General features: G+C 33.0%; 1 long non-coding RNA gene across 1 annotated transcript; it reads right to left on the bottom strand.

The window, feature by feature from the left end:
• Positions 1 to 16,283: 16,283 nt before the first annotated feature.
• On the bottom strand, positions 16,284 to 22,742 carry LOC147643508 (uncharacterized). The gene is made up of 2 exons (XR_015271997.1): positions 21,550 to 22,742; positions 16,284 to 21,328 (listed from the first exon to the last, which is right to left on the bottom strand). It is a non-coding gene; the product is annotated as an uncharacterized LOC147643508 (long non-coding RNA).
• Between the last annotated feature and the right edge of the window lie 85 nt (positions 22,743 to 22,827).

The following is a 22,827-nucleotide window of genomic DNA, read 5'->3' as shown; positions in this document are numbered from 1 at the left end:
TGGGCTGTTAATGCTGATCAAGAATATATATGGTTTGTAGGGTCGGAAATGATTCCTTCACAGCGTTTCAAGCTTCTGATTTAAGTTATACCAAGCAAAAAAGGTATAAAAACAGACCATTTTTCTGAAAAATCAATGTTTTTCGGACATCATAATTAAGCCGAATTTGCATTGATTTTAATTCGGAAAGCTTTTCTGTGCTACTTTTTATTGCACTAACAAATCTGCCTACTGCGTTTGTTGATGCTATTGACAGTTTTTTACTAAAACCATAAAAACCTCCAAAAAGGTATAAAAACAGACAATTTTTCCCAAAAATCATAGTATAAAAAAACTTATAACTACAAACCATATATATTCTTGATCAGCATCAACAGCCCAGTCGTTCTAGCAATGTCCGGTCAAAAAATAAATTTTTGACATGTTTCCGAAAATTGAAAATTTTATAAATATCATTAAAATTGCCAAAATCTGACAAAAAATTGAATTGTTTAAATTTGAAAACTGAGTATGCAGCTTTATTAATCTACTTAAAATTAGCATAGGACAGCTTTCCGAATTAAAATTAATGAAATTTTGGCTTAGTTATGAGTTTTTTTAAACTATGATTTTTGGGAAAAATTGTCTGTTTTTATACCTTTTTGGAGGTTTTTATGGTTTTAGTAAAAAACTGTCAATAGCATCAACAAACGCAGTATGCAGATTTGTTAGTGCAATAAAAAGTAGCACAGAAAAGCTTTCCGAATTAAAATCAATGCAAATTCGGCTTAATTATGATGTCCGAAAAACATTAATTTTTCAGAAAAATTGTCTGTTTTTATACCTTTTTTGCTTGGTATAACTTAAATCAGAAGCTTGAAACGCTGTGAAGGAATCATTTCCGACCCTACAAACCATATATATTCTTGATCAGCATCAACAGCCCAGTCGTTCTAGCAATGTCCGGTCAAAAAATAAATTTTTGACATGTTTCCGAAAATTGAAAATTTTATAAGGGGTTACATCATTAAAATTGCCAAAATCTGACAAAAAATTGAATTGTTTAAATTTGAAAACTGAGTATGCAGCTTTATTAATCTACTTAAAATTAGCATAGGACAGCTTTCCGAAATAAAATTAATGATTTTTTGGCTTAGTTACGAGTTTTTTTAAACTATGATTTTTGGGAAAAATTGTCTGTTTTTATACCTTTTTGGAGGTTTTTATGGTTTTAGTAAAAAACTGTCAATAGCATCAACAAACGCAGTATGCAGATTTGTTAGTGCAATAAAAAGTAGCACAGAAAAGCTTTCCGAATTAAAATCAATGCAAATTCGGCTTAATTATGATGTCCGAAAAACATTGATTTTTCAGAAAAATTGTCTGTTTTTATACCTTTTTTGCTTGGTATAACTTAAATCAGAAGCTTGAAACGCTGTGAAGGAATCATTTCCGACCCTACAAACCATATATATTCTTGATCAGCATCAACAGCCCAGTCGTTCTAGCAATGTCCGGTCAAAAAATAAATTTTTGACATGTTTCCGAAAATTGAAAATTTTATAAGGGGTTACATCATTAAAATTGCCAAAATCTGACAAAAAATTGAATTGTTTAAATTTGAAAACTGAGTATGCAGCTTTATTAATCTACTTAAAATTAGCATAGGACAGCTTTCCGAATTAAAATTAATGATTTTTTGGCTTAGTTACGAGTTTTTTTAAACTATGATTTTTGGGAAAAATTGTCTGTTTTTATACCTTTTTGGAGGTTTTTATGGTTTTAGTAAAAAACTGTCAATAGCATCAACAAACGCAGTATGCAGATTTGTTAGTGCAATAAAAAGTAGCACAGAAAAGCTTTCCGAATTAAAATCAATGCAAATTCGGCTTAATTATGATGTCCGAAAAACATTAATTTTTCAGAAAAATTGTCTGTTTTTATACCTTTTTTGCTTGGTATAACTTAAATCAGAAGCTTGAAACGCTGTGAAGGAATCATTTCCGACCCTACAAACCATATATATTCTTGATCAGCATCAACAGCCCAGTCGTTCTAGCAATGTCCGGTCGAAAAATAAATTTTTGACATGTTTCCGAAAATTGAAAATTTTATAAGGGGTTACATCATTAAAATTGCCAAAATCTGACAAAAAATTGAATTGTTTAAATTTGAAAACTGAGTATGCAGCTTTGTTAATCTACTTAAAATTAGCATAGGTCAGCTTTCCGAATTAAAATAAATAATTTTTTGGCTTAGTTATGAGTTTTTTTAAACTATGATTTTTGGGAAAAATTGTCTGTTTTTATACCTTTTTGGAGGTTTTTATGGTTTTAGTAAAAAACTGTCAATAGCATCAACAAACGCAGTATGCAGATTTGTTAGTGCAATAAAAAGTAGCACAGAAAAGCTTTCCGAATTAAAATCAATGCAAATTCGGCTTAATTATGATGTCCGAAAAACATTAATTTTTCAGAAAAATTGTCTGTTTTTATACCTTTTTTGCTTGGTATAACTTAAATCAGAAGCTTGAAACGCTGTGAAGGAATCATTTCCGACCCTACAAACCATATATATTCTTGATCAGCATCAACAGCCCAGTCGTTCTAGCAATGTCCGGTCGAAAAATAAATTTTTGACATGTTTCCGAAAATTGAAAATTTTATAAGGGGTTACATCATTAAAATTGCCAAAATCTGACAAAAAATTGAATTGTTTAAATTTGAAAACTGAGTATGCAGCTTTGTTAATCTACTTAAAATTAGCATAGGTCAGCTTTCCGAATTAAAATAAATAATTTTTTGGCTTAGTTATGAGATTTTTTAAACTATGATTTTTGGGAAAAATTGTCTGTTTTTATACCTTTTTGGAAGTTTTTATGGTTTTAGTAAAATACTGTCAATAGCATCAACAAACGCAGTATGCAGATTTGTTAGTGCAATAAAAAGTAGCACAGAAAAGCTTTCCGAATTAAAATCAATGCAAATTCGGCTTAATTATGATGTCCGAAAAACATTGATTTTTCAGAAAAATTGTTTGTTTTTATACCTTTTTTGCTTGGTATAACTTAAATCAGAAGCTTGAAACGCTGTGAAGGAATCATTTCCGACCCTACAAACCATATATATTCTTGATCAGCATCAACAGCCCAGTCGTTCTAGCAATGTCCGGTCAAAAAATAAATTTTTGACATGTTTCCGAAAATTGAAAATTTTATAAGGGGTTACATCATTAAAATTGCCAAAATCTGACAAAAAATTGAATTGTTTAAATTTGAAAACTGAGTATGCAGCTTTGTTAATCTTCTTAAAATTAGCATAGGACAGCTTTCCGAATTAAAATTAATGATTTTTTGGCTTAGTTACGAGTTTTTTTAAACTATGATTTTTGGGAAAAATTGTCTGTTTTTATACCTTTTTGGAGGTTTTTATGGTTTTAGTAAAAAACTGTCAATAGCATCAACAAACGCAGTATGCAGATTTGTTAGTGCAATAAAAAGTAGCACAGAAAAGCTTTCCGAATTAAAATCAATGCAAATTCGGCTTAATTATGATGTCCGAAAAACATTAATTTTTCAGAAAAATTGTCTGTTTTTATACCTTTTTTGCTTGGTATAACTTAAATCAGAAGCTTGAAACGCTGTGAAGGAATCATTTCCGACCCTACAAACCATATATATTCTTGATCAGCATCAACAGCCCAGTCGTTCTAGCAATGTCCGGTCGAAAAATAAATTTTTGACATGTTTCCGAAAATTGAAAATTTTATAAGGGGTTACATCATTAAAATTGCCAAAATCTGACAAAAAATTGAATTGTTTAAATTTGAAAACTGAGTATGCAGCTTTGTTAATCTACTTAAAATTAGCATAGGTCAGCTTTCCGAATTAAAATAAATAATTTTTTGGCTTAGTTATGAGTTTTTTTAAACTATGATTTTTGGGAAAAATTGTCTGTTTTTATACCTTTTTGGAGGTTTTTATGGTTTTAGTAAAAAACTGTCAATAGCATCAACAAACGCAGTATGCAGATTTGTTAGTGCAATAAAAAGTAGCACAGAAAAGCTTTCCGAATTAAAATCAATGCAAATTCGGCTTAATTATGATGTCCGAAAAACATTAATTTTTCAGAAAAATTGTCTGTTTTTATACCTTTTTTGCTTGGTATAACTTAAATCAGAAGCTTGAAACGCTGTGAAGGAATCATTTCCGACCCTACAAACCATATATATTCTTGATCAGCATCAACAGCCCAGTCGTTCTAGCAATGTCCGGTCGAAAAATAAATTTTTGACATGTTTCCGAAAATTGAAAATTTTATAAGGGGTTACATCATTAAAATTGCCAAAATCTGACAAAAAATTGAATTGTTTAAATTTGAAAACTGAGTATGCAGCTTTGTTAATCTACTTAAAATTAGCATAGGTCAGCTTTCCGAATTAAAATAAATAATTTTTTGGCTTAGTTATGAGATTTTTTAAACTATGATTTTTGGGAAAAATTGTCTGTTTTTATACCTTTTTGGAAGTTTTTATGGTTTTAGTAAAATACTGTCAATAGCATCAACAAACGCAGTATGCAGATTTGTTAGTGCAATAAAAAGTAGCACAGAAAAGCTTTCCGAATTAAAATCAATGCAAATTCGGCTTAATTATGATGTCCGAAAAACATTGATTTTTCAGAAAAATTGTTTGTTTTTATACCTTTTTTGCTTGGTATAACTTAAATCAGAAGCTTGAAACGCTGTGAAGGAATCATTTCCGACCCTACAAACCATATATATTCTTGATCAGCATCAACAGCCCAGTCGTTCTAGCAATGTCCGGTCAAAAAATAAATTTTTGACATGTTTCCGAAAATTGAAAATTTTATAAGGGGTTACATCATTAAAATTGCCAAAATCTGACAAAAAATTGAATTGTTTAAATTTGAAAACTGAGTATGCAGCTTTGTTAATCTTCTTAAAATTAGCATAGGACAGCTTTCCGAATTAAAATTAATGATTTTTTGGCTTAGTTACGAGTTTTTTTAAACTATGATTTTTGGGAAAAATTGTCTGTTTTTATACCTTTTTGGAGGTTTTTATGGTTTTAGTAAAAAACTGTCAATAGCATCAACAAACGCAGTATGCAGATTTGTTAGTGCAATAAAAAGTAGCACAGAAAAGCTTTCCGAATTAAAATCAATGCAAATTCGGCTTAATTATGATGTCCGAAAAACATTAATTTTTCAGAAAAATTGTCTGTTTTTATACCTTTTTTGCTTGGTATAACTTAAATCAGAAGCTTGAAACGCTGTGAAGGAATCATTTCCGACCCTACAAACCATATATATTCTTGATCAGCATCAACAGCCCAGTCGTTCTAGCAATGTCCGGTCGAAAAATAAATTTTTGACATGTTTCCGAAAATTGAAAATTTTATAAGGGGTTACATCATTAAAATTGCCAAAATCTGACAAAAAATTGAATTGTTTAAATTTGAAAACTGAGTATGCAGCTTTGTTAATCTACTTAAAATTAGCATAGGTCAGCTTTCCGAATTAAAATAAATAATTTTTTGGCTTAGTTATGAGTTTTTTTAAACTATGATTTTTGGGAAAAATTGTCTGTTTTTATACCTTTTTGGAGGTTTTTATGGTTTTAGTAAAAAACTGTCAATAGCATCAACAAACGCAGTATGCAGATTTGTTAGTGCAATAAAAAGTAGCACAGAAAAGCTTTCCGAATTAAAATCAATGCAAATTCGGCTTAATTATGATGTCCGAAAAACATTAATTTTTCAGAAAAATTGTCTGTTTTTATACCTTTTTTGCTTGGTATAACTTAAATCAGAAGCTTGAAACGCTGTGAAGGAATCATTTCCGACCCTACAAACCATATATATTCTTGATCAGCATCAACAGCCCAGTCGTTCTAGCAATGTCCGGTCGAAAAATAAATTTTTGACATGTTTCCGAAAATTGAAAATTTTATAAGGGGTTACATCATTAAAATTGCCAAAATCTGACAAAAAATTGAATTGTTTAAATTTGAAAACTGAGTATGCAGCTTTGTTAATCTACTTAAAATTAGCATAGGTCAGCTTTCCGAATTAAAATAAATAATTTTTTGGCTTAGTTATGAGATTTTTTAAACTATGATTTTTGGGAAAAATTGTCTGTTTTTATACCTTTTTGGAAGTTTTTATGGTTTTAGTAAAATACTGTCAATAGCATCAACAAACGCAGTATGCAGATTTGTTAGTGCAATAAAAAGTAGCACAGAAAAGCTTTCCGAATTAAAATCAATGCAAATTCGGCTTAATTATGATGTCCGAAAAACATTGATTTTTCAGAAAAATTGTTTGTTTTTATACCTTTTTTGCTTGGTATAACTTAAATCAGAAGCTTGAAACGCTGTGAAGGAATCATTTCCGACCCTACAAACCATATATATTCTTGATCAGCATCAACAGCCCAGTCGTTCTAGCAATGTCCGGTCAAAAAATAAATTTTTGACATGTTTCCGAAAATTGAAAATTTTATAAGGGGTTACATCATTAAAATTGCCAAAATCTGACAAAAAATTGAATTGTTTAAATTTGAAAACTGAGTATGCAGCTTTGTTAATCTTCTTAAAATTAGCATAGGACAGCTTTCCGAATTAAAATTAATGATTTTTTGGCTTAGTTACGAGTTTTTTTAAACTATGATTTTTGGGAAAAATTTTCTGTTTTTATACCTTTTTGGAGGTTTTTATGGTTTTAGTAAAAAACTGTCAATAGCATCAACAAACGCAGTATGCAGATTTGTTAGTGCAATAAAAAGTAGCACAGAAAAGCTTTCCGAATTAAAATCAATGCAAATTCGGCTTAATTATGATGTCCGAAAAACATTGATTTTTCAGAAAAATTGTCTGTTTTTATACCTTTTTTGCTTGGTATAACTTAAATCAGAAGCTTGAAACGCTGTGAAGGAATCATTTCCGACCCTACAAACCATATATATTCTTGATCAGCATCAACAGCCCAGTCGTTCTAGCAATGTCCGGTCAAAAAATAAATTTTTGACATGCTTCCGAAAATTGAAAATTTTATAAGGGGTTACATCATTAAAATTGCCAAAATCTGACAAAAAATTGAATTGTTTAAATTTGAAAACTGAGTATGCAGCTTTATTAATCTACTTAAAATTAGCATAGGACAGCTTTCCGAATTAAAATTAATGATTTTTTGGCTTAGTTACGAGTTTTTTTAAACTATGATTTTTGGGAAAAATTGTCTGTTTTTATACCTTTTTGGAGGTTTTTATGGTTTTAGTAAAAAACTGTCAATAGCATCAACAAACGCAGTATGCAGATTTGTTAGTGCAATAAAAAGTAGCACAGAAAAGCTTTCCGAATTAAAATCAATGCAAATTCGGCTTAATTATGATGTCCGAAAAACATTGATTTTTCAGAAAAATGGTCTGTTTTTATACCTTTTTTGCTTGGTATAACTTAAATCAGAAGCTTGAAACGCTGTGAAGGAATCATTTCCGACCCTACAAACCATATATATTCTTGATCAGCATCAACAGCCCAGTCGTTCTAGCAATGTCCGGTCAAAAAATAAATTTTTGACATGTTTCCGAAAATTGAAAATTTTATAAGGGGTTACATCATTAAAATTGCCAAAATCTGACAAAAAATTGAATTGTTTAAATTTGAAAACTGAGTATGCAGCTTTGTTAATCTTCTTAAAATTAGCATAGGACAGCTTTTCGAATTAAAATTAATGATTTTTTGGCTTAGTTACGAGTTTTTTTAAACTATGATTTTTGGGAAAAATTGTCTGTTTTTATACCTTTTTGGAGGTTTTTATGGTTTTAGTAAAATACTGTCAATAGCATCAACAAACGCAGTATGCAGATTTGTTAGTGCAATAAAAAGTAGCACAGAAAAGCTTTCCGAATTAAAATCAATGCAAATTCGGCTTAATTATGATGTCCGAAAAACATTGATTTTTCAGAAAAATTGTCTGTTTTTATACCTTTTTTGCTTGGTATAACTTAAATCAGAAGCTTGAAACGCTGTGAAGGAATCATTTCCGACCCTACAAACAATAAATTTTTGACATGTTTCCGAAAATTGAAAATTTTATAAGGGGTTACATCATTAAAATTGCCAAAATCTGACAAAAAATTGAATTGTTTAAATTTGAAAACTGAGTATGCAGCTTTATTAATCTACTTAAAATTAGCATAGGACAGCTTTCCGAATTAAAATTAATGAAATTTTGGCTTAGTTATGAGTTTTTTTAAACTATGATTTTTGGGAAAAATTGTCTGTTTTTATACCTTTTTGGAGGTTTTTATGGTTTTAGTAAAAAACTGTCAATAGCATCAACAAACGCAGTATGCAGATTTGTTAGTGCAATAAAAAGTAGCACAGAAAAGCTTTCCGAATTAAAATCAATGCAAATTCGGCTTAATTATGATGTCCGAAAAACATTGATTTTTCAGAAAAATTGTCTGTTTTTATACCTTTTTTGCTTGGTATAACTTAAATCAGAAGCTTGAAACGCTGTGAAGGAATCATTTCCGACCCTACAAACCATATATATTCTTGATCAGCATCAACAGCCCAGTCGTTCTAGCAATGTCCGGTCAAAAAATAAATTTTTGACATGTTTCCGAAAATTGAAAATTTTATAAGGGGTTACATCATTAAAATTGCCAAAATCTGACAAAAAATTGAATTGTTTAAATTTGAAAACTGAGTATGCAGCTTTGTTAATCTTCTTAAAATTAGCATAGGACAGCTTTCCGAATTAAAATTAATGATTTTTTGGCTTAGTTACGAGTTTTTTTAAACTATGATTTTTGGGAAAAATTTTCTATTTTTATACCTTCTTGGAGGTTTTTATGGTTTTAGTAAAATACTGTCAATAGCATCAACAAACGCAGTATGCAGATTTGTTAGTGCAATAAAAAGTAGCACAGAAAAGCTTTCCGAATTAAAATCAATGCAAATTCGGCTTAATTATGATGTCCGAAAAACATTGATTTTTCAGAAAAATTGTCTGTTTTTATACCTTTTTTGCTTGGTATAACTTAAATCAGAAGCTTGAAACGCTGTGAAGGAATCATTTCCGACCCTACAAACCATATATATTCTTGATCAGCATCAACAGCCCAGTCGTTCTAGCAATGTCCGGTCAAAAAATAAATTTTTGACATGTTTCCGAAAATTGAAAATTTTATAAGGGGTTACATCATTAAAATTGCCAAAATCTGACAAAAAATTGAATTGTTTAAATTTGAAAACTGAGTATGCAGCTTTATTAATCTACTTAAAATTAGCATAGGACAGCTTTCCGAATTAAAATTAATGATTTTTTGGCTTAGTTACGAGTTTTTTTAAACTATGATTTTTGGGAAAAATTGTCTGTTTTTATACCTTTTTGGAGGTTTTTATGGTTTTAGTAAAATACTGTCAATAGCATCAACAAACGCAGTATGCAGATTTGTTAGTGCATTAAAAAGTAGCACAGAAAAGCTTTCCGAATTAAAATCAATGCAAATTCGGCTTAATTATGATGTCCGAAAAACATTGATTTTTCAGAAAAATTGTCTGTTTTTATACCTTTTTTGCTTGGTATAACTTAAATCAGAAGCTTGAAACGCTGTGAAGGAATCATTTCCGACCCTACAAACCATATATATTCTTGATCAGCATCAACAGCCCAGTCGTTCTAGCAATGTCCGGTCAAAAAATAAATTTTTGACATGTTTCCGAAAATTGAAAATTTTATAAGGGGTTACATCATTAAAATTGCCAAAATCTGACAAAAAATTGAATTGTTTAAATTTGAAAACTGAGTATGCAGCTTTATTAATCTACTTAAAATTAGCATAGGACAGCTTTCCGAATTAAAATTAATGAAATTTTGGCTTAGTTATGAGTTTTTTTAAACTATGATTTTTGGGAAAAATTGTCTGTTTTTATACCTTTTTGGAGGTTTTTATGGTTTTAGTAAAAAACTGTCAATAGCATCAACAAACGCAGTATGCAGATTTGTTAGTGCAATAAAAAGTAGCACAGAAAAGCTTTCCGAATTGAAATCAATGCAAATTCGGCTTAATTATGATGTCCGAAAAACATTGATTTTTCAGAAAAATTGTTTGTTTTTATACCTTTTTTGCTTGGTATAACTTAAATCAGAAGCTTGAAACGCTGTGAAGGAATCATTTCCGACCCTACAAACCATATATATTCTTGATCAGCATCAACAGCCCAGTCGTTCTAGCAATGTCCGGTCAAAAAATAAATTTTTGACATGTTTCCGAAAATTGAAAATTTTATAAGGGGTTACATCATTACAATTGCCAAAATCTGACAAAAAATTGAACTGTTTAAATTTGAAAACTGAGTATGCAGCTTTATTAATCTACTTAAAATTAGCATAGGACAGCTTTCCGAATTAAAATTAATGAAATTTTGGCTTAGTTATGAGTTTTTTTAAACTATGATTTTTGGGAAAAATTGTCTGTTTTTATACCTTTTTGGAGGTTTTTATGGTTTTAGTAAAAAACTGTCAATAGCATCAACAAACGCAGTATGCAGATTTGTTAGTGCAATAAAAAGTAGCACAGAAAAGCTTTCCGAATTAAAATCAATGCAAATTCGGCTTAATTATGATGTCCGAAAAACATTGATTTTTCAGAAAAATTGTCTGTTTTTATACCTTTTTTGCTTGGTATAACTTAAATCAGAAGCTTGAAACGCTGTGAAGGAATCATTTCCGACCCTACAAACCATATATATTCTTGATCAGCATCAACAGCCCAGTCGTTCTAGCAATGTCCGGTCAAAAAATAAATTTTTGACATGCTTCCGAAAATTGAAAATTTTATAAGGGGTTACATCATTAAAATTGCCAAAATCTGACAAAAAATTGAATTGTTTAAATTTGAAAACTGAGTATGCAGCTTTATTAATCTACTTAAAATTAGCATAGGACAGCTTTCCGAATTAAAATTAATGATTTTTTGGCTTAGTTACGAGTTTTTTTAAACTATGATTTTTGGGAAAAATTGTCTGTTTTTATACCTTTTTGGAGGTTTTTATGGTTTTAGTAAAAAACTGTCAATAGCATCAACAAACGCAGTATGCAGATTTGTTAGTGCAATAAAAAGTAGCACAGAAAAGCTTTCCGAATTAAAATCAATGCAAATTCGGCTTAATTATGATGTCCGAAAAACATTGATTTTTCAGAAAAATGGTCTGTTTTTATACCTTTTTTGCTTGGTATAACTTAAATCAGAAGCTTGAAACGCTGTGAAGGAATCATTTCCGACCCTACAAACCATATATATTCTTGATCAGCATCAACAGCCCAGTCGTTCTAGCAATGTCCGGTCGAAAAATAAATTTTTGACATGTTTCCGAAAATTGAAAATTTTATAAGGGGTTACATCATTAAAATTGCCAAAATCTGACAAAAAATTGAATTGTTTAAATTTGAAAACTGAGTATGCAGCTTTGTTAATCTACTTAAAATTAGCATAGGTCAGCTTTCCTTTCAGAAAAATGGTCTGTTTTTATACCTTTTTTGCTTGGTATAACTTAAATCAGAAGCTTGAAACGCTGTGAAGGAATCATTTCCGACCCTACAAACCATATATATTCTTGATCAGCATCAACAGCCCAGTCGTTCTAGCAATGTCCGGTCGAAAAATAAATTTTTGACATGTTTCCGAAAATTGAAAATTTTATAAGGGGTTACATCATTAAAATTGCCAAAATCTGACAAAAAATTGAATTGTTTAAATTTGAAAACTGAGTATGCAGCTTTGTTAATCTACTTAAAATTAGCATAGGTCAGCTTTCCGAATTAAAATAAATAATTTTTTGGCTTAGTTATGAGATTTTTTAAACTATGATTTTTGGGAAAAATTGTCTGTTTTTATACCTTTTTGGAAGTTTTTATGGTTTTAGTAAAATACTGTCAATAGCATCAACAAACGCAGTATGCAGATTTGTTAGTGCAATAAAAAGTAGCACAGAAAAGCTTTCCGAATTAAAATCAATGCAAATTCGGCTTAATTATGATGTCCGAAAAACATTGATTTTTCAGAAAAATTGTCTGTTTTTATACCTTTTTTGCTTGGTATAACTTAAATCAGAAGCTTGAAACGCTGTGAAGGAATCATTTCCGACCCTACAAACCATATATATTCTTGATCAGCATCAACAGCCCAGTCGTTCTAGCAATGTCCGGTCGAAAAATAAATTTTTGACATGTTTCCGAAAATTGAAAATTTTATAAGGGGTTACATCATTAAAATTGCCAAAATCTGACAAAAAATTGAATTGTTTAAATTTGAAAACTGAGTATGCAGCTTTGTTAATCTACTTAAAATTAGCATAGGTCAGCTTTCCGAATTAAAATAAATAATTTTTTGGCTTAGTTATGAGATTTTTTAAACTATGATTTTTGGGAAAAATTGTCTGTTTTTATACCTTTTTGGAAGTTTTTATGGTTTTAGTAAAATACTGTCAATAGCATCAACAAACGCAGTATGCAGATTTGTTAGTGCAATAAAAAGTAGCACAGAAAAGCTTTCCGAATTAAAATCAATGCAAATTCGGCTTAATTATGATGTCCGAAAAACATTGATTTTTCAGAAAAATTGTCTGTTTTTATACCTTTTTTGCTTGGTATAACTTAAATCAGAAGCTTGAAACGCTGTGAAGGAATCATTTCCGACCCTACAAACCATATATATTCTTGATCAGCATCAACAGCCCAGTCGTTCTAGCAATGTCCGGTCAAAAAATAAATTTTTGACATGTTTCCGAAAATTGAAAATTTTATAAGGGGTTACATCATTAAAATTGCCAAAATCTGACAAAAAATTGAATTGTTTAAATTTGAAAACTGAGTATGCAGCTTTGTTAATCTTCTTAAAATTAGCATAGGACAGCTTTCCGAATTAAAATAAATAATTTTTTGGCTTAGTTATGAGATTTTTTAAACTATGATTTTTGGGAAAAATTGTCTGTTTTTATACCTTTTTGGAAGTTTTTATGGTTTTAGTAAAATACTGTCAATAGCATCAACAAACGCAGTATGCAGATTTGTTAGTGCAATAAAAAGTAGCACAGAAAAGCTTTCCGAATTAAAATCAATGCAAATTCGGCTTAATTATGATGTCCGAAAAACATTGATTTTTCAGAAAAATTGTCTGTTTTTATACCTTTTTTGCTTGGTATAACTTAAATCAGAAGCTTGAAACGCTGTGAAGGAATCATTTCCGACCCTACAAACCATATATATTCTTGATCAGCATCAACAGCCCAGTCGTTCTAGCAATGTCCGGTCGAAAAATAAATTTTTGACATGTTTCCGAAAATTGAAAATTTTATAAGGGGTTACATCATTAAAATTGCCAAAATCTGACAAAAAATTGAATTGTTTAAATTTGAAAACTGAGTATGCAGCTTTGTTAATCTACTTAAAATTAGCATAGGTCAGCTTTCCGAATTAAAATAAATAATTTTTTGGCTTAGTTATGAGATTTTTTAAACTATGATTTTTGGGAAAAATTGTCTGTTTTTATACCTTTTTGGAAGTTTTTATGGTTTTAGTAAAATACTGTCAATAGCATCAACAAACGCAGTATGCAGATTTGTTAGTGCAATAAAAAGTAGCACAGAAAAGCTTTCCGAATTAAAATCAATGCAAATTCGGCTTAATTATGATGTCCGAAAAACATTGATTTTTCAGAAAAATTGTCTGTTTTTATACCTTTTTTGCTTGGTATAACTTAAATCAGAAGCTTGAAACGCTGTGAAGGAATCATTTCCGACCCTACAAACCATATATATTCTTGATCAGCATCAACAGCCCAGTCGTTCTAGCAATGTCCGGTCAAAAAATAAATTTTTGACATGTTTCCGAAAATTGAAAATTTTATAAGGGGTTACATCATTAAAATTGCCAAAATCTGACAAAAAATTGAATTGTTTAAATTTGAAAACTGAGTATGCAGCTTTGTTAATCTTCTTAAAATTAGCATAGGACAGCTTTCCGAATTAAAATTAATGATTTTTTGGCTTAGTTACGAGTTTTTTTAAACTATGATTTTTGGGAAAAATTGTCTGTTTTTATACCTTTTTGGAGGTTTTTATGGTTTTAGTAAAATACTGTCAATAGCATCAACAAACGCAGTATGCAGATTTGTTAGTGCAATAAAAAGTAGCACAGAAAAGCTTTCCGAATTAAAATGAATGCAAATTCGGCTTAATTATGATGTCCGAAAAACATTGATTTTTCAGAAAAATTGTCTGTTTTTATACCTTTTTTGCTTGGTATAATTTAAATCAGAAGAAGCTTGAAACGCTGTGAAGGAATCATTTCCGACCCTACAAACCATATATATTCTTGATCAGCATCAACAGCCCAGTCGTTCTAGCAATGTCCGGTCAAAAAATAAATTTTTGACATGTTTCCGAAAATTGAAAATTTTATAAGGGGTTACATCATTAAAATTGCCAAAATCTGACAAAAAATTGAATTGTTTAAATTTGAAAACTGAGTATGCAGCTTTATTAATCTACTTAAAATTAGCATAGGACAGCTTTCCGAATTAAAATTAATGATTTTTTGGCTTAGTTACGAGTTTTTTTAAACTATGATTTTTGGGAAAAATTGTCTGTTTTTATACCTTTTTGGAGGTTTTTATGGTTTTAGTAAAATACTGTCAATAGCATCAACAAACGCAGTATGCAGATTTGTTAGTACATTAAAAAGTAGCACAGAAAAGCTTTCCGAATTAAAATCAATGCAAATTCGGCTTAATTATGATGTCCGAAAACATTGATTTTTCAGAAAAATTGTCTGTTTTTATACCTTTTTTGCTTGGTATAACTTAAATCAGAAGCTTGAAACGCTGTGAAGGAATCATTTCCGACCCTACAAACCATATATATTCTTGATCAGCATCAACAGCCCAGTCGTTCTAGCAATGTCCGGTCGAAAAATAAATTTTTGACGTGTTTCCGAAAATTGAAAATTTTATAAGGGGTTACATCATTAAAATTGCCAAAATCTGACAAAAAATTGAATTGTTTAAATTTGAAAACTGAGTATGCAGCTTTATTAATCTACTTAAAATTAGCATAGGACAGCTTTCCGAATTAAAATTAATGATTTTTTGGCTTAGTTACGAGTTTTTTTAAACTATGATTTTTGGGAAAAATTGTCTGTTTTTATACCTTTTTGGAGGTTTTTATGGTTTTAGTAAAATACTGTCAATAGCATCAACAAACGCAGTATGCAGATTTGTTAGTGCAATAAAAAGTAGCACAGAAAAGCTTTCCGAATTAAAATGAATGCAAATTCGGCTTAATTATGATGTCCGAAAAACATTGATTTTTCAGAAAAATTGTCTGTTTTTATACCTTTTTTGCTTGGTATAATTTAAATCAGAAGCTTGAAACGCTGTGAAGGAATCATTTCCGACCCTACAAACCATATATATTCTTGATCAGCATCAACAGCCCAGTCGTTCTAGCAATGTCCGGTCAAAAAATAAATTTTTGACATGTTTTCGAAAATTGAAAATTTTATAAGGGGTTACATCATTAAAATTGCCAAAATCTGACAAAAAATTGAATTGTTTAAATTTGAAAACTGAGTATGCAGCTTTATTAATCTACTTAAAATTAGCATAGGACAGCTTTCCGAATTAAAATTAATAATTTTTTGGCTTAGCTATGAGTTTTTTTAAACTATGATTTTTGGGAAAAATTGTCTGTTTTTATACCTTTTTGGAGGTTTTTATGGTTTTAGTAAAAAACTGTCAATAGCATCAACAAACGCAGTATGCAGATTTGTTAGTGTTTTTGACATGTTTCCGAAAATTTAAATCTGGGAAAAAGATAGGCATGTTATTATTAAGCTCAATCAACTTATTTTGGGTCCAATATCCACCAATATTTGTTATGGCACCAATAAAGTAACCAATCGCTTAATATTACTTAAAATCTTGTTTTATCTTACGAAGTGATAATCTTGATGGAGAATGCTTGAACCTTAATCTGTCGTCGAGGTACTGTGAAAAACACTTTCATTATGTTTAATAATTTTGTATTATATTGATAATGTACATACATATATATGTATTGTACTTAATTAATAAATCAAGGTAAAAATAGCAAATATTATTATATTACGAAATAAAGCGATTCTTATCATCCCAAAATGTTCATACCGTTCTGCTCTTTTTAGATTTTCATCTGTTAATCACATTTGAGGTCAATTAAAAATCCAAGAATGCATTACTAAAATGATCATAAATCTTTGCGTTTATTATGGGGACCATTGACATTCTCCCTTTTAAATCTAAAAAGTTTAAATCTTTAGAATGAGAAATAACTTACAAATAAATCTTACATAAATTATTTTTATATAATTTTATCGAATTTACTGAAATACATTGAGAACCGGAAATACCGATCACGCATACGCCACTTACAACGGAAATTGAGTCGCAACCCCGAAAGTATGCACCATATTTGGAAATGCAATTTGTGAAGCATACTTATGCGTTTAATTATTGCTGCGAAACATATTCACAAATCAAGATCTATTTTCTATGTGTTTGTGTGCATAAAATCGAGTTTATTTGTTTGCATTCAAGCAGGATATATTTAAATTGTTGCATTTAATAATGTAGAGGCCTTAAATTACATTTATTTTGGTTTCTTCTGCATCATATTTATTTACATCAGCAATGCCTAGGTCACAAACACTAAAATGTGTTTTAATGCATAATTTTTTCATTAAAAAAGGAAACTTTGAGAAACATTTATAAGTTATAAACGCAATCTCTAGATTCTAGGCTGATTTTACATATTTCTTTTAGAGTCGAATGCATATCGTATAAGGATACATAATAACAATAATGTATTGTTATTTGGAAAAAATGGTTAATTTGTAAAAGTCAATGTTTTAACATCATTACACTTTTTTTAGTTAGAAAGTTCATTATTTTAATTATGTCGTGAATTTCTTATTCGACAAGGAACTCAGATTGTTAATGAAACTATAAAGAAATTATCTGATAAATGAATTGATTGAATACCGGCTTGTTTTATTTATAAGCTTAAATTTTCATTTTGCGTACAACGATGTATAAAATTCACAAGCTTTAAAGTCATATACCGAAATTTGTTAAGGAGCAATACTAAATATTAAAATATATAAAGAGGTTTATGTCATAATATCTCCCCCCGCTTTCAAGCCGGCTGCGAATATATTTATTGTTTTCCGCTCACTACCTGAGTACGAATTAGCATCGGAACCATAACCATCCCCATTCCTATCTTCGATCCCCGATCCCCCATTAATGCGAAATATACGAAAGTAATGTCTTGACCAGTCGCTGAATCGTGCTCCATAAATCATGGCAAAAACCGAATTCGGGGCGCATAGAAAGTCAAAGTAAGCTGGCATCACTTAAAGTCATTCAGGCATTTATTTATGTCAAAACATTGTCCTCTTAGCTGCAGGACTCCGATGAGAAGGAGGAGGAACCCAAATCGCCGAGGGGTCAGTTGGCCAGTCGAATGTATAACTCAATTATAGGCGGCTGTGTGCTCGCCTCGCAGCGGGGTGTCCGGCATTAGACACTCCTCCTCCGAAGCCTCTGCTCATCCGATTTTGCCTGAGGATCAGACAATGCTCCTGCGGCGATCGGGGTCATTGCGGTTTCACTTCGGACTCGGGGCTGTCTCAACGATTCTGCAGGACGAGATAACAATATCTAGGAGTCTAGGACTACGATGTCATTAGATGCCCGCCAGCAAATACTCAATGAAACAGCCCCCTGCCATGGGTTTGTCTCTATCATCTGGATGGGGAATTGGCATCGGGATTGGGATCAGGACTGAGACGGAAACGGAGACGAAGACAGAGATTCCTGTGTGGCCCGCAATCGGATCGCTTAGCGCTGCTCAGCTTTGCCCACGATCGACCTCCAAGGGCACTTGGACATGATTCGGTTTAACGAGAACAATGTTTCTGGCAATTCCTGCCGCGGCCACCTCGTAGTTGGCTTCGTTGGCGATCGCCTTTATTCTCGGTTTCTGGACGAGATCGGGGGCCAAGGCAACCGGATGACGGGGTAACAACTACACGACGGCAGCGGATCGTGCAAAAGTACAGCGACGGTATGGCAGGTGGCGCCGGCGCCGATTTGAATTTGAATATGAGAAGGAAATGCAAGAGGATTGGGGATCTGTATTGCCTCCATCCATGCAGGCCAGTTTTTTTCTGAAAGATCTTTTAATGTATGTATGTTCTCATAACACTTTAGAGACACAACTGAAAGATATTTTCATATTTTTCTTCTTGCAATCAGTAGCTTTTTGACCGACTGATGCCCTTAAGAATTTCTGAAATACTTGAATTTTTTTTCCTTTTTTTAGGTATATTTCTTTTTTAAATCAAAGTTAAATATACAAATAACTAAGACATTTTAAACTTTTAGAACTAAGTCAAGAAAGCATTAATTATTGAGCTGATAGAATGCTTAAAAAGAAGGAGAAATAGAGGAGTTTTATTTTTGAAAACAGGATTATTTTACATTTCCTATACAAATAAAAGTTGACATCTATCCTTAAATATTACTATGTATACACACTTTCCTGAATGGTTATATATATGTCAAGCCAAGAAGGTAAAGATTAACAACAGGCGTTTGCAGGGGCACGCCCCTGAAATGAAAACAGTGGCATAGTTAATATGTAATCCCCGACACGTGGAGTAAATGATGTTCCTTGAAGGGATGCCATTAGGATGAGTGCGTCTTGGACACTCCCCGCAATCAATGGATGTGTATCCCCGAAATGGAATTCGGGGTGGAAAAGTGTGTGGTGTTAACGTGAAACAACTGATGTGGCAGTTAATCGAACCTTTTATTAGCTACTTGGTATTATTTGGAAACTATTAATTAAAGAAACTTCTGCTGGGTTGATTTTTACTGAAAGTAAAGAGAATATTTTGTGACTAAGTTACTTACTTCTGTCCCTCAATGACCACAGAATCAATTCTCAAATCTTAAGTACTTTATATATACTAAGAGGATCGGTATTCTTATCTCATTCCCACGTTTGTACCATCTCCTGGTAGCCATTGTCGCCGCTGACCCATAACCCATAAATAGTTTTATGTAACCTACATTTTTAAGAGGCATGACGAAATCTAAACGCTGGACTTGTCGTTTGGCCTGAAGATTCATTGTGAAACTGGCGCCATTCAATATGATTTCTCCTTCGCTGTCCTCCGACTACCCGACCGATAATTGTTTCTTATCGGCGAGACAGTTGTGAATGACAATTTTTGTTGGACAATAGCTCGGCTGTGGGTCGTCGTGGTCAGCGGGGGAGATCTTGTACTACCCAGAGAGTGAGAGAGTGGAGGGAGTATCTTTTCTATATATGGTTATATTTGCCAGGAGGGACGGGATTACACGACGACAGGTCGACCTGTCTGCCGGGCCCTTTCCCTGCGTATCGGTATCTGTTACACGGGGTAATGATCGTAATGTCGCACAAGTACGAGTATCTTTCGGATGCAACGAACTACCTGCTTGAAGTTGGAGATACACAGCACAGGAGACAAAAAAAAAGGCTAGTTAATCTGTGCCGTCCTCGATAACATTTTAGTGCTCAATTTTGATTCTACGCCCTTTGTGGTTTGGGTCTTTACAACTGTTTATGCCTTTTATGATTTTGTCGTGGCTGTTTGTATTGCTGTTTCTGCTTCAGTTTCAACCTGGGCTTGGCCCTCGTTGCCTTACCCAAAAGGAAACCGGCAAGCCTTTTGCCTGACTCTTGGCCCTTGTCTTTGCCAGTTATTGCTGTAATTTAATATCCTAGCCGGCACCGGAGTTCCTTTTAATCATGACAGGCGACCGACTTACTCGGGACACACTGGTTATCGTCGAATGCTATTGGCGATGTTTCACACTTTGCCCTTGGGCCCTGTTCGCCTTTGGGCCAAAACCGAGTCCGAGGCCCAGTTCGAGTCCCCGTTCGTGCACGCGGCCATTAAGGTTTGCTCTTGGTCTCTGATTTCCCAAATGTCCGATCCGATCCGATCCAAACCGAACCGATTCGATCCAAGAACCTTCCCATTTCGGCGCTCATTTAAATATTTTATCATCGCCGCTCTGGCCAGACACTAAAGAGATTTTTATATCTTTTCGGTTCGCTACGTTTTTATCACTCGAATGAACAAAAACATTTGTTACCAATCAGAGTTCTTAATTTTACGGCCTGTGTTTGCGACAAAAGTGCCGCTTCTTTGGACTTCGCCCTGGACTCTGGATCGTTTGTCGGCTTTGTCGCGGAAATTAGCCGCGTATTCCCGAGGCCGAGAGTGAGCCTCCAGGCCGGTATCTTAATTGGCTTTGATGCTGCGATGGCTTTTCATAAACGTCAGCCGGTACATCTCTCTGTCCGCACTCGCATTAAGAACTGGTAACTGGTATCTCTGAGCAGAGGGAAAACAAACAAACACATGTGCTCAGCAGATAGCTAAATTATTTTAAAGCTCATTTACTTATGTACAACCAGTGACAAGGACTCGGGTTACCGGGCCAGTTCCTCTTCGATGGGTGAGTTGGTTCGGAGCAGGCTCCTCTTACCCCAGGCCATTTTTTTATTCAGGGAATTATATGCCTGAAGAGAGAAGTCAATGAGTTATAAATTATTATATAAATAAATATTAAAGGTGGACTCTTGATGGGAGCAACAAAGATGCGTATTAAGTCCTTGATTACTTAGCAGCTAAAGGAACATCCTTTAACTCCAGTCAAATATGTAATACATGGGGTACAAATAGTATTGCAATAAGATACCCTTCAATAATGATTAATAAACTACTTTTGAATGTACAACTTCAGTATCCCCTCGATCTTTAAAACGGATATTCGGATACCTTTAATACGACAAGCTGGCTCACAACAAATGCAAACAAACATTTCAATTATTTATGAGGCACTTTATGGCTATTCTTTGGGAACTAAATAGATGCAGGCGTGCACAAGGAGAAATTGCAACAATTGACAAATTGTGGCATATAAATTTTCTCCACTGTCAACTGTCCCTCGGCTGTCCAGTCCCAGTCCTTGTCCCTTTCTGGATAATATGTAGAGCGATGCCTTTGTCTTTGAAATTATGTTAACTAGCCGAAGAATCGATCGTGCGGGGATGAGGGGCATAATTTATTCATATGTCAAGCGGGGCATTTAAATGCGAGCATTCCCAAAAGGTCCCACAGCATGGCCACAGCAGAGGTCAGAGTGATAGCAAAGATACTTGAAGATATATATAAAATTGTAGAAAATGTTAATGTTTTATGCCTGTAAAAATCTCAAAGTGCTATAAAACATTACATTTTTGAATTATTTTATGGAATTATATACCCAACAAATTGTATTAAAATGTGGTATTATATACCCATCAAATTCTATTAAAAAACTACTAGAACAGGTAAATTTGTAAATGAATTCAAGTGGTTTCAAATACGTTTCTTTACCTTAATACTTATTATTCCATCCTCTGCTGTATATAAACTTATGGCCAGTGCAATGTCAAATGGTAAATTCTATATGGTTAATGGCGGAATGAGTGGCGTTTCGGTGGAGGGAAACGCAAATAAAACGCAGCATATTGGGAAAATTTCACGGTCTTTTGCCCGACAGCTAAACCAACTGGACAACTGGTCATCGGTCGCTGGGCTAAGGGCTAATTTATAGAGCGATTCGGTGGGTGTTTGTCCGTTTGTTTGCTCACTTCCCGTACCGGTGCCCGTGCCCGTATCCGTACCCTCTCTCCATCATTTCAGATTCAATTTATGGCGGGGGAGTGGTGTGGCCATGGATGTGGAGTGGTCTTGACCAGGTAAATTGAAAAATGGACATTTGAACGCGTAGTTTGATACCCATTTGGAGAGCAGCGCAGGACAGGGGCTATCTATATGGCCGGAGAATGATCAGGGTCGACTTCTCGGCTTAGATAAGCTGCTGCTTTCTGCTGTTTCAGTTTAATGCCCATTCTCACTTCGTTTCCCCTTCCCAATATCCTTTCCCTGTCCTCCTGATATCTCGACAGTGACAGACGGCAGGCAGAGGAGGGGTTAAAGTCAGTCTCTCGGATGCTCAGGCTCAGACTCGGGGGTTGTTTTGGCCAGGAGGTCTCCTTTTTCTGCTGGTTTTTCGACATGCAGATGTGACGGGCGCGGATTTGTTTCGTGTATCCTTGCGACAACTTGATTTTTTTTTGTCAACGCCGAGGCGAGGCGAGGCGATGCGCTTTTCGGTTAAATCCGAAATCCTTTTAGTCCTGATGGGTTCGCGAGTGCATTTGACACTTTGTACTTGATGGATTACGTTAATTATTGATTAAATGGGCTTGTACTTGTCAGCCCAAAAGTAAAATCCATTATGTATTTGAATACGGCAATGGTCTGGCCGCGACAAAATTAGATTTAAATTTTTTCGAGAATTTATAATTTGACATGAACGGGGCGCGCGTTTGATGGATGCTCCTTGATGGGTACACCTTATAAAGAAATGGGTATATATATTATTGTGTGTAGTTGCCGCTAAAGAGGTTCTCTTGTTGAGATACTTGCCACAGTGACATTCCGCTGATGCTGCCGCTGTCGCCTCCAAGCGCCATTGAGGGTACAGATGCTAAGGCGCATACAGACAAGTACACTGAAGAAATAGATACCTGTACGACAAAGAAGAAATATATTTTAGTTTGGGAAAAATAATTGGTAGAGTTTATAGACGAAATTAAACTGTCAAAA

This window comes from Drosophila serrata, unplaced genomic scaffold (genome assembly GCF_035046125.1).
Source record: "Drosophila serrata isolate PLE 108 unplaced genomic scaffold, ASM3504612v1 contig_272, whole genome shotgun sequence".
NCBI classification, from domain to species: Eukaryota; Metazoa; Arthropoda; class Insecta; order Diptera; family Drosophilidae; genus Drosophila; species Drosophila serrata.
This window is presented reverse-complemented; position numbering and strand designations above follow the sequence as displayed.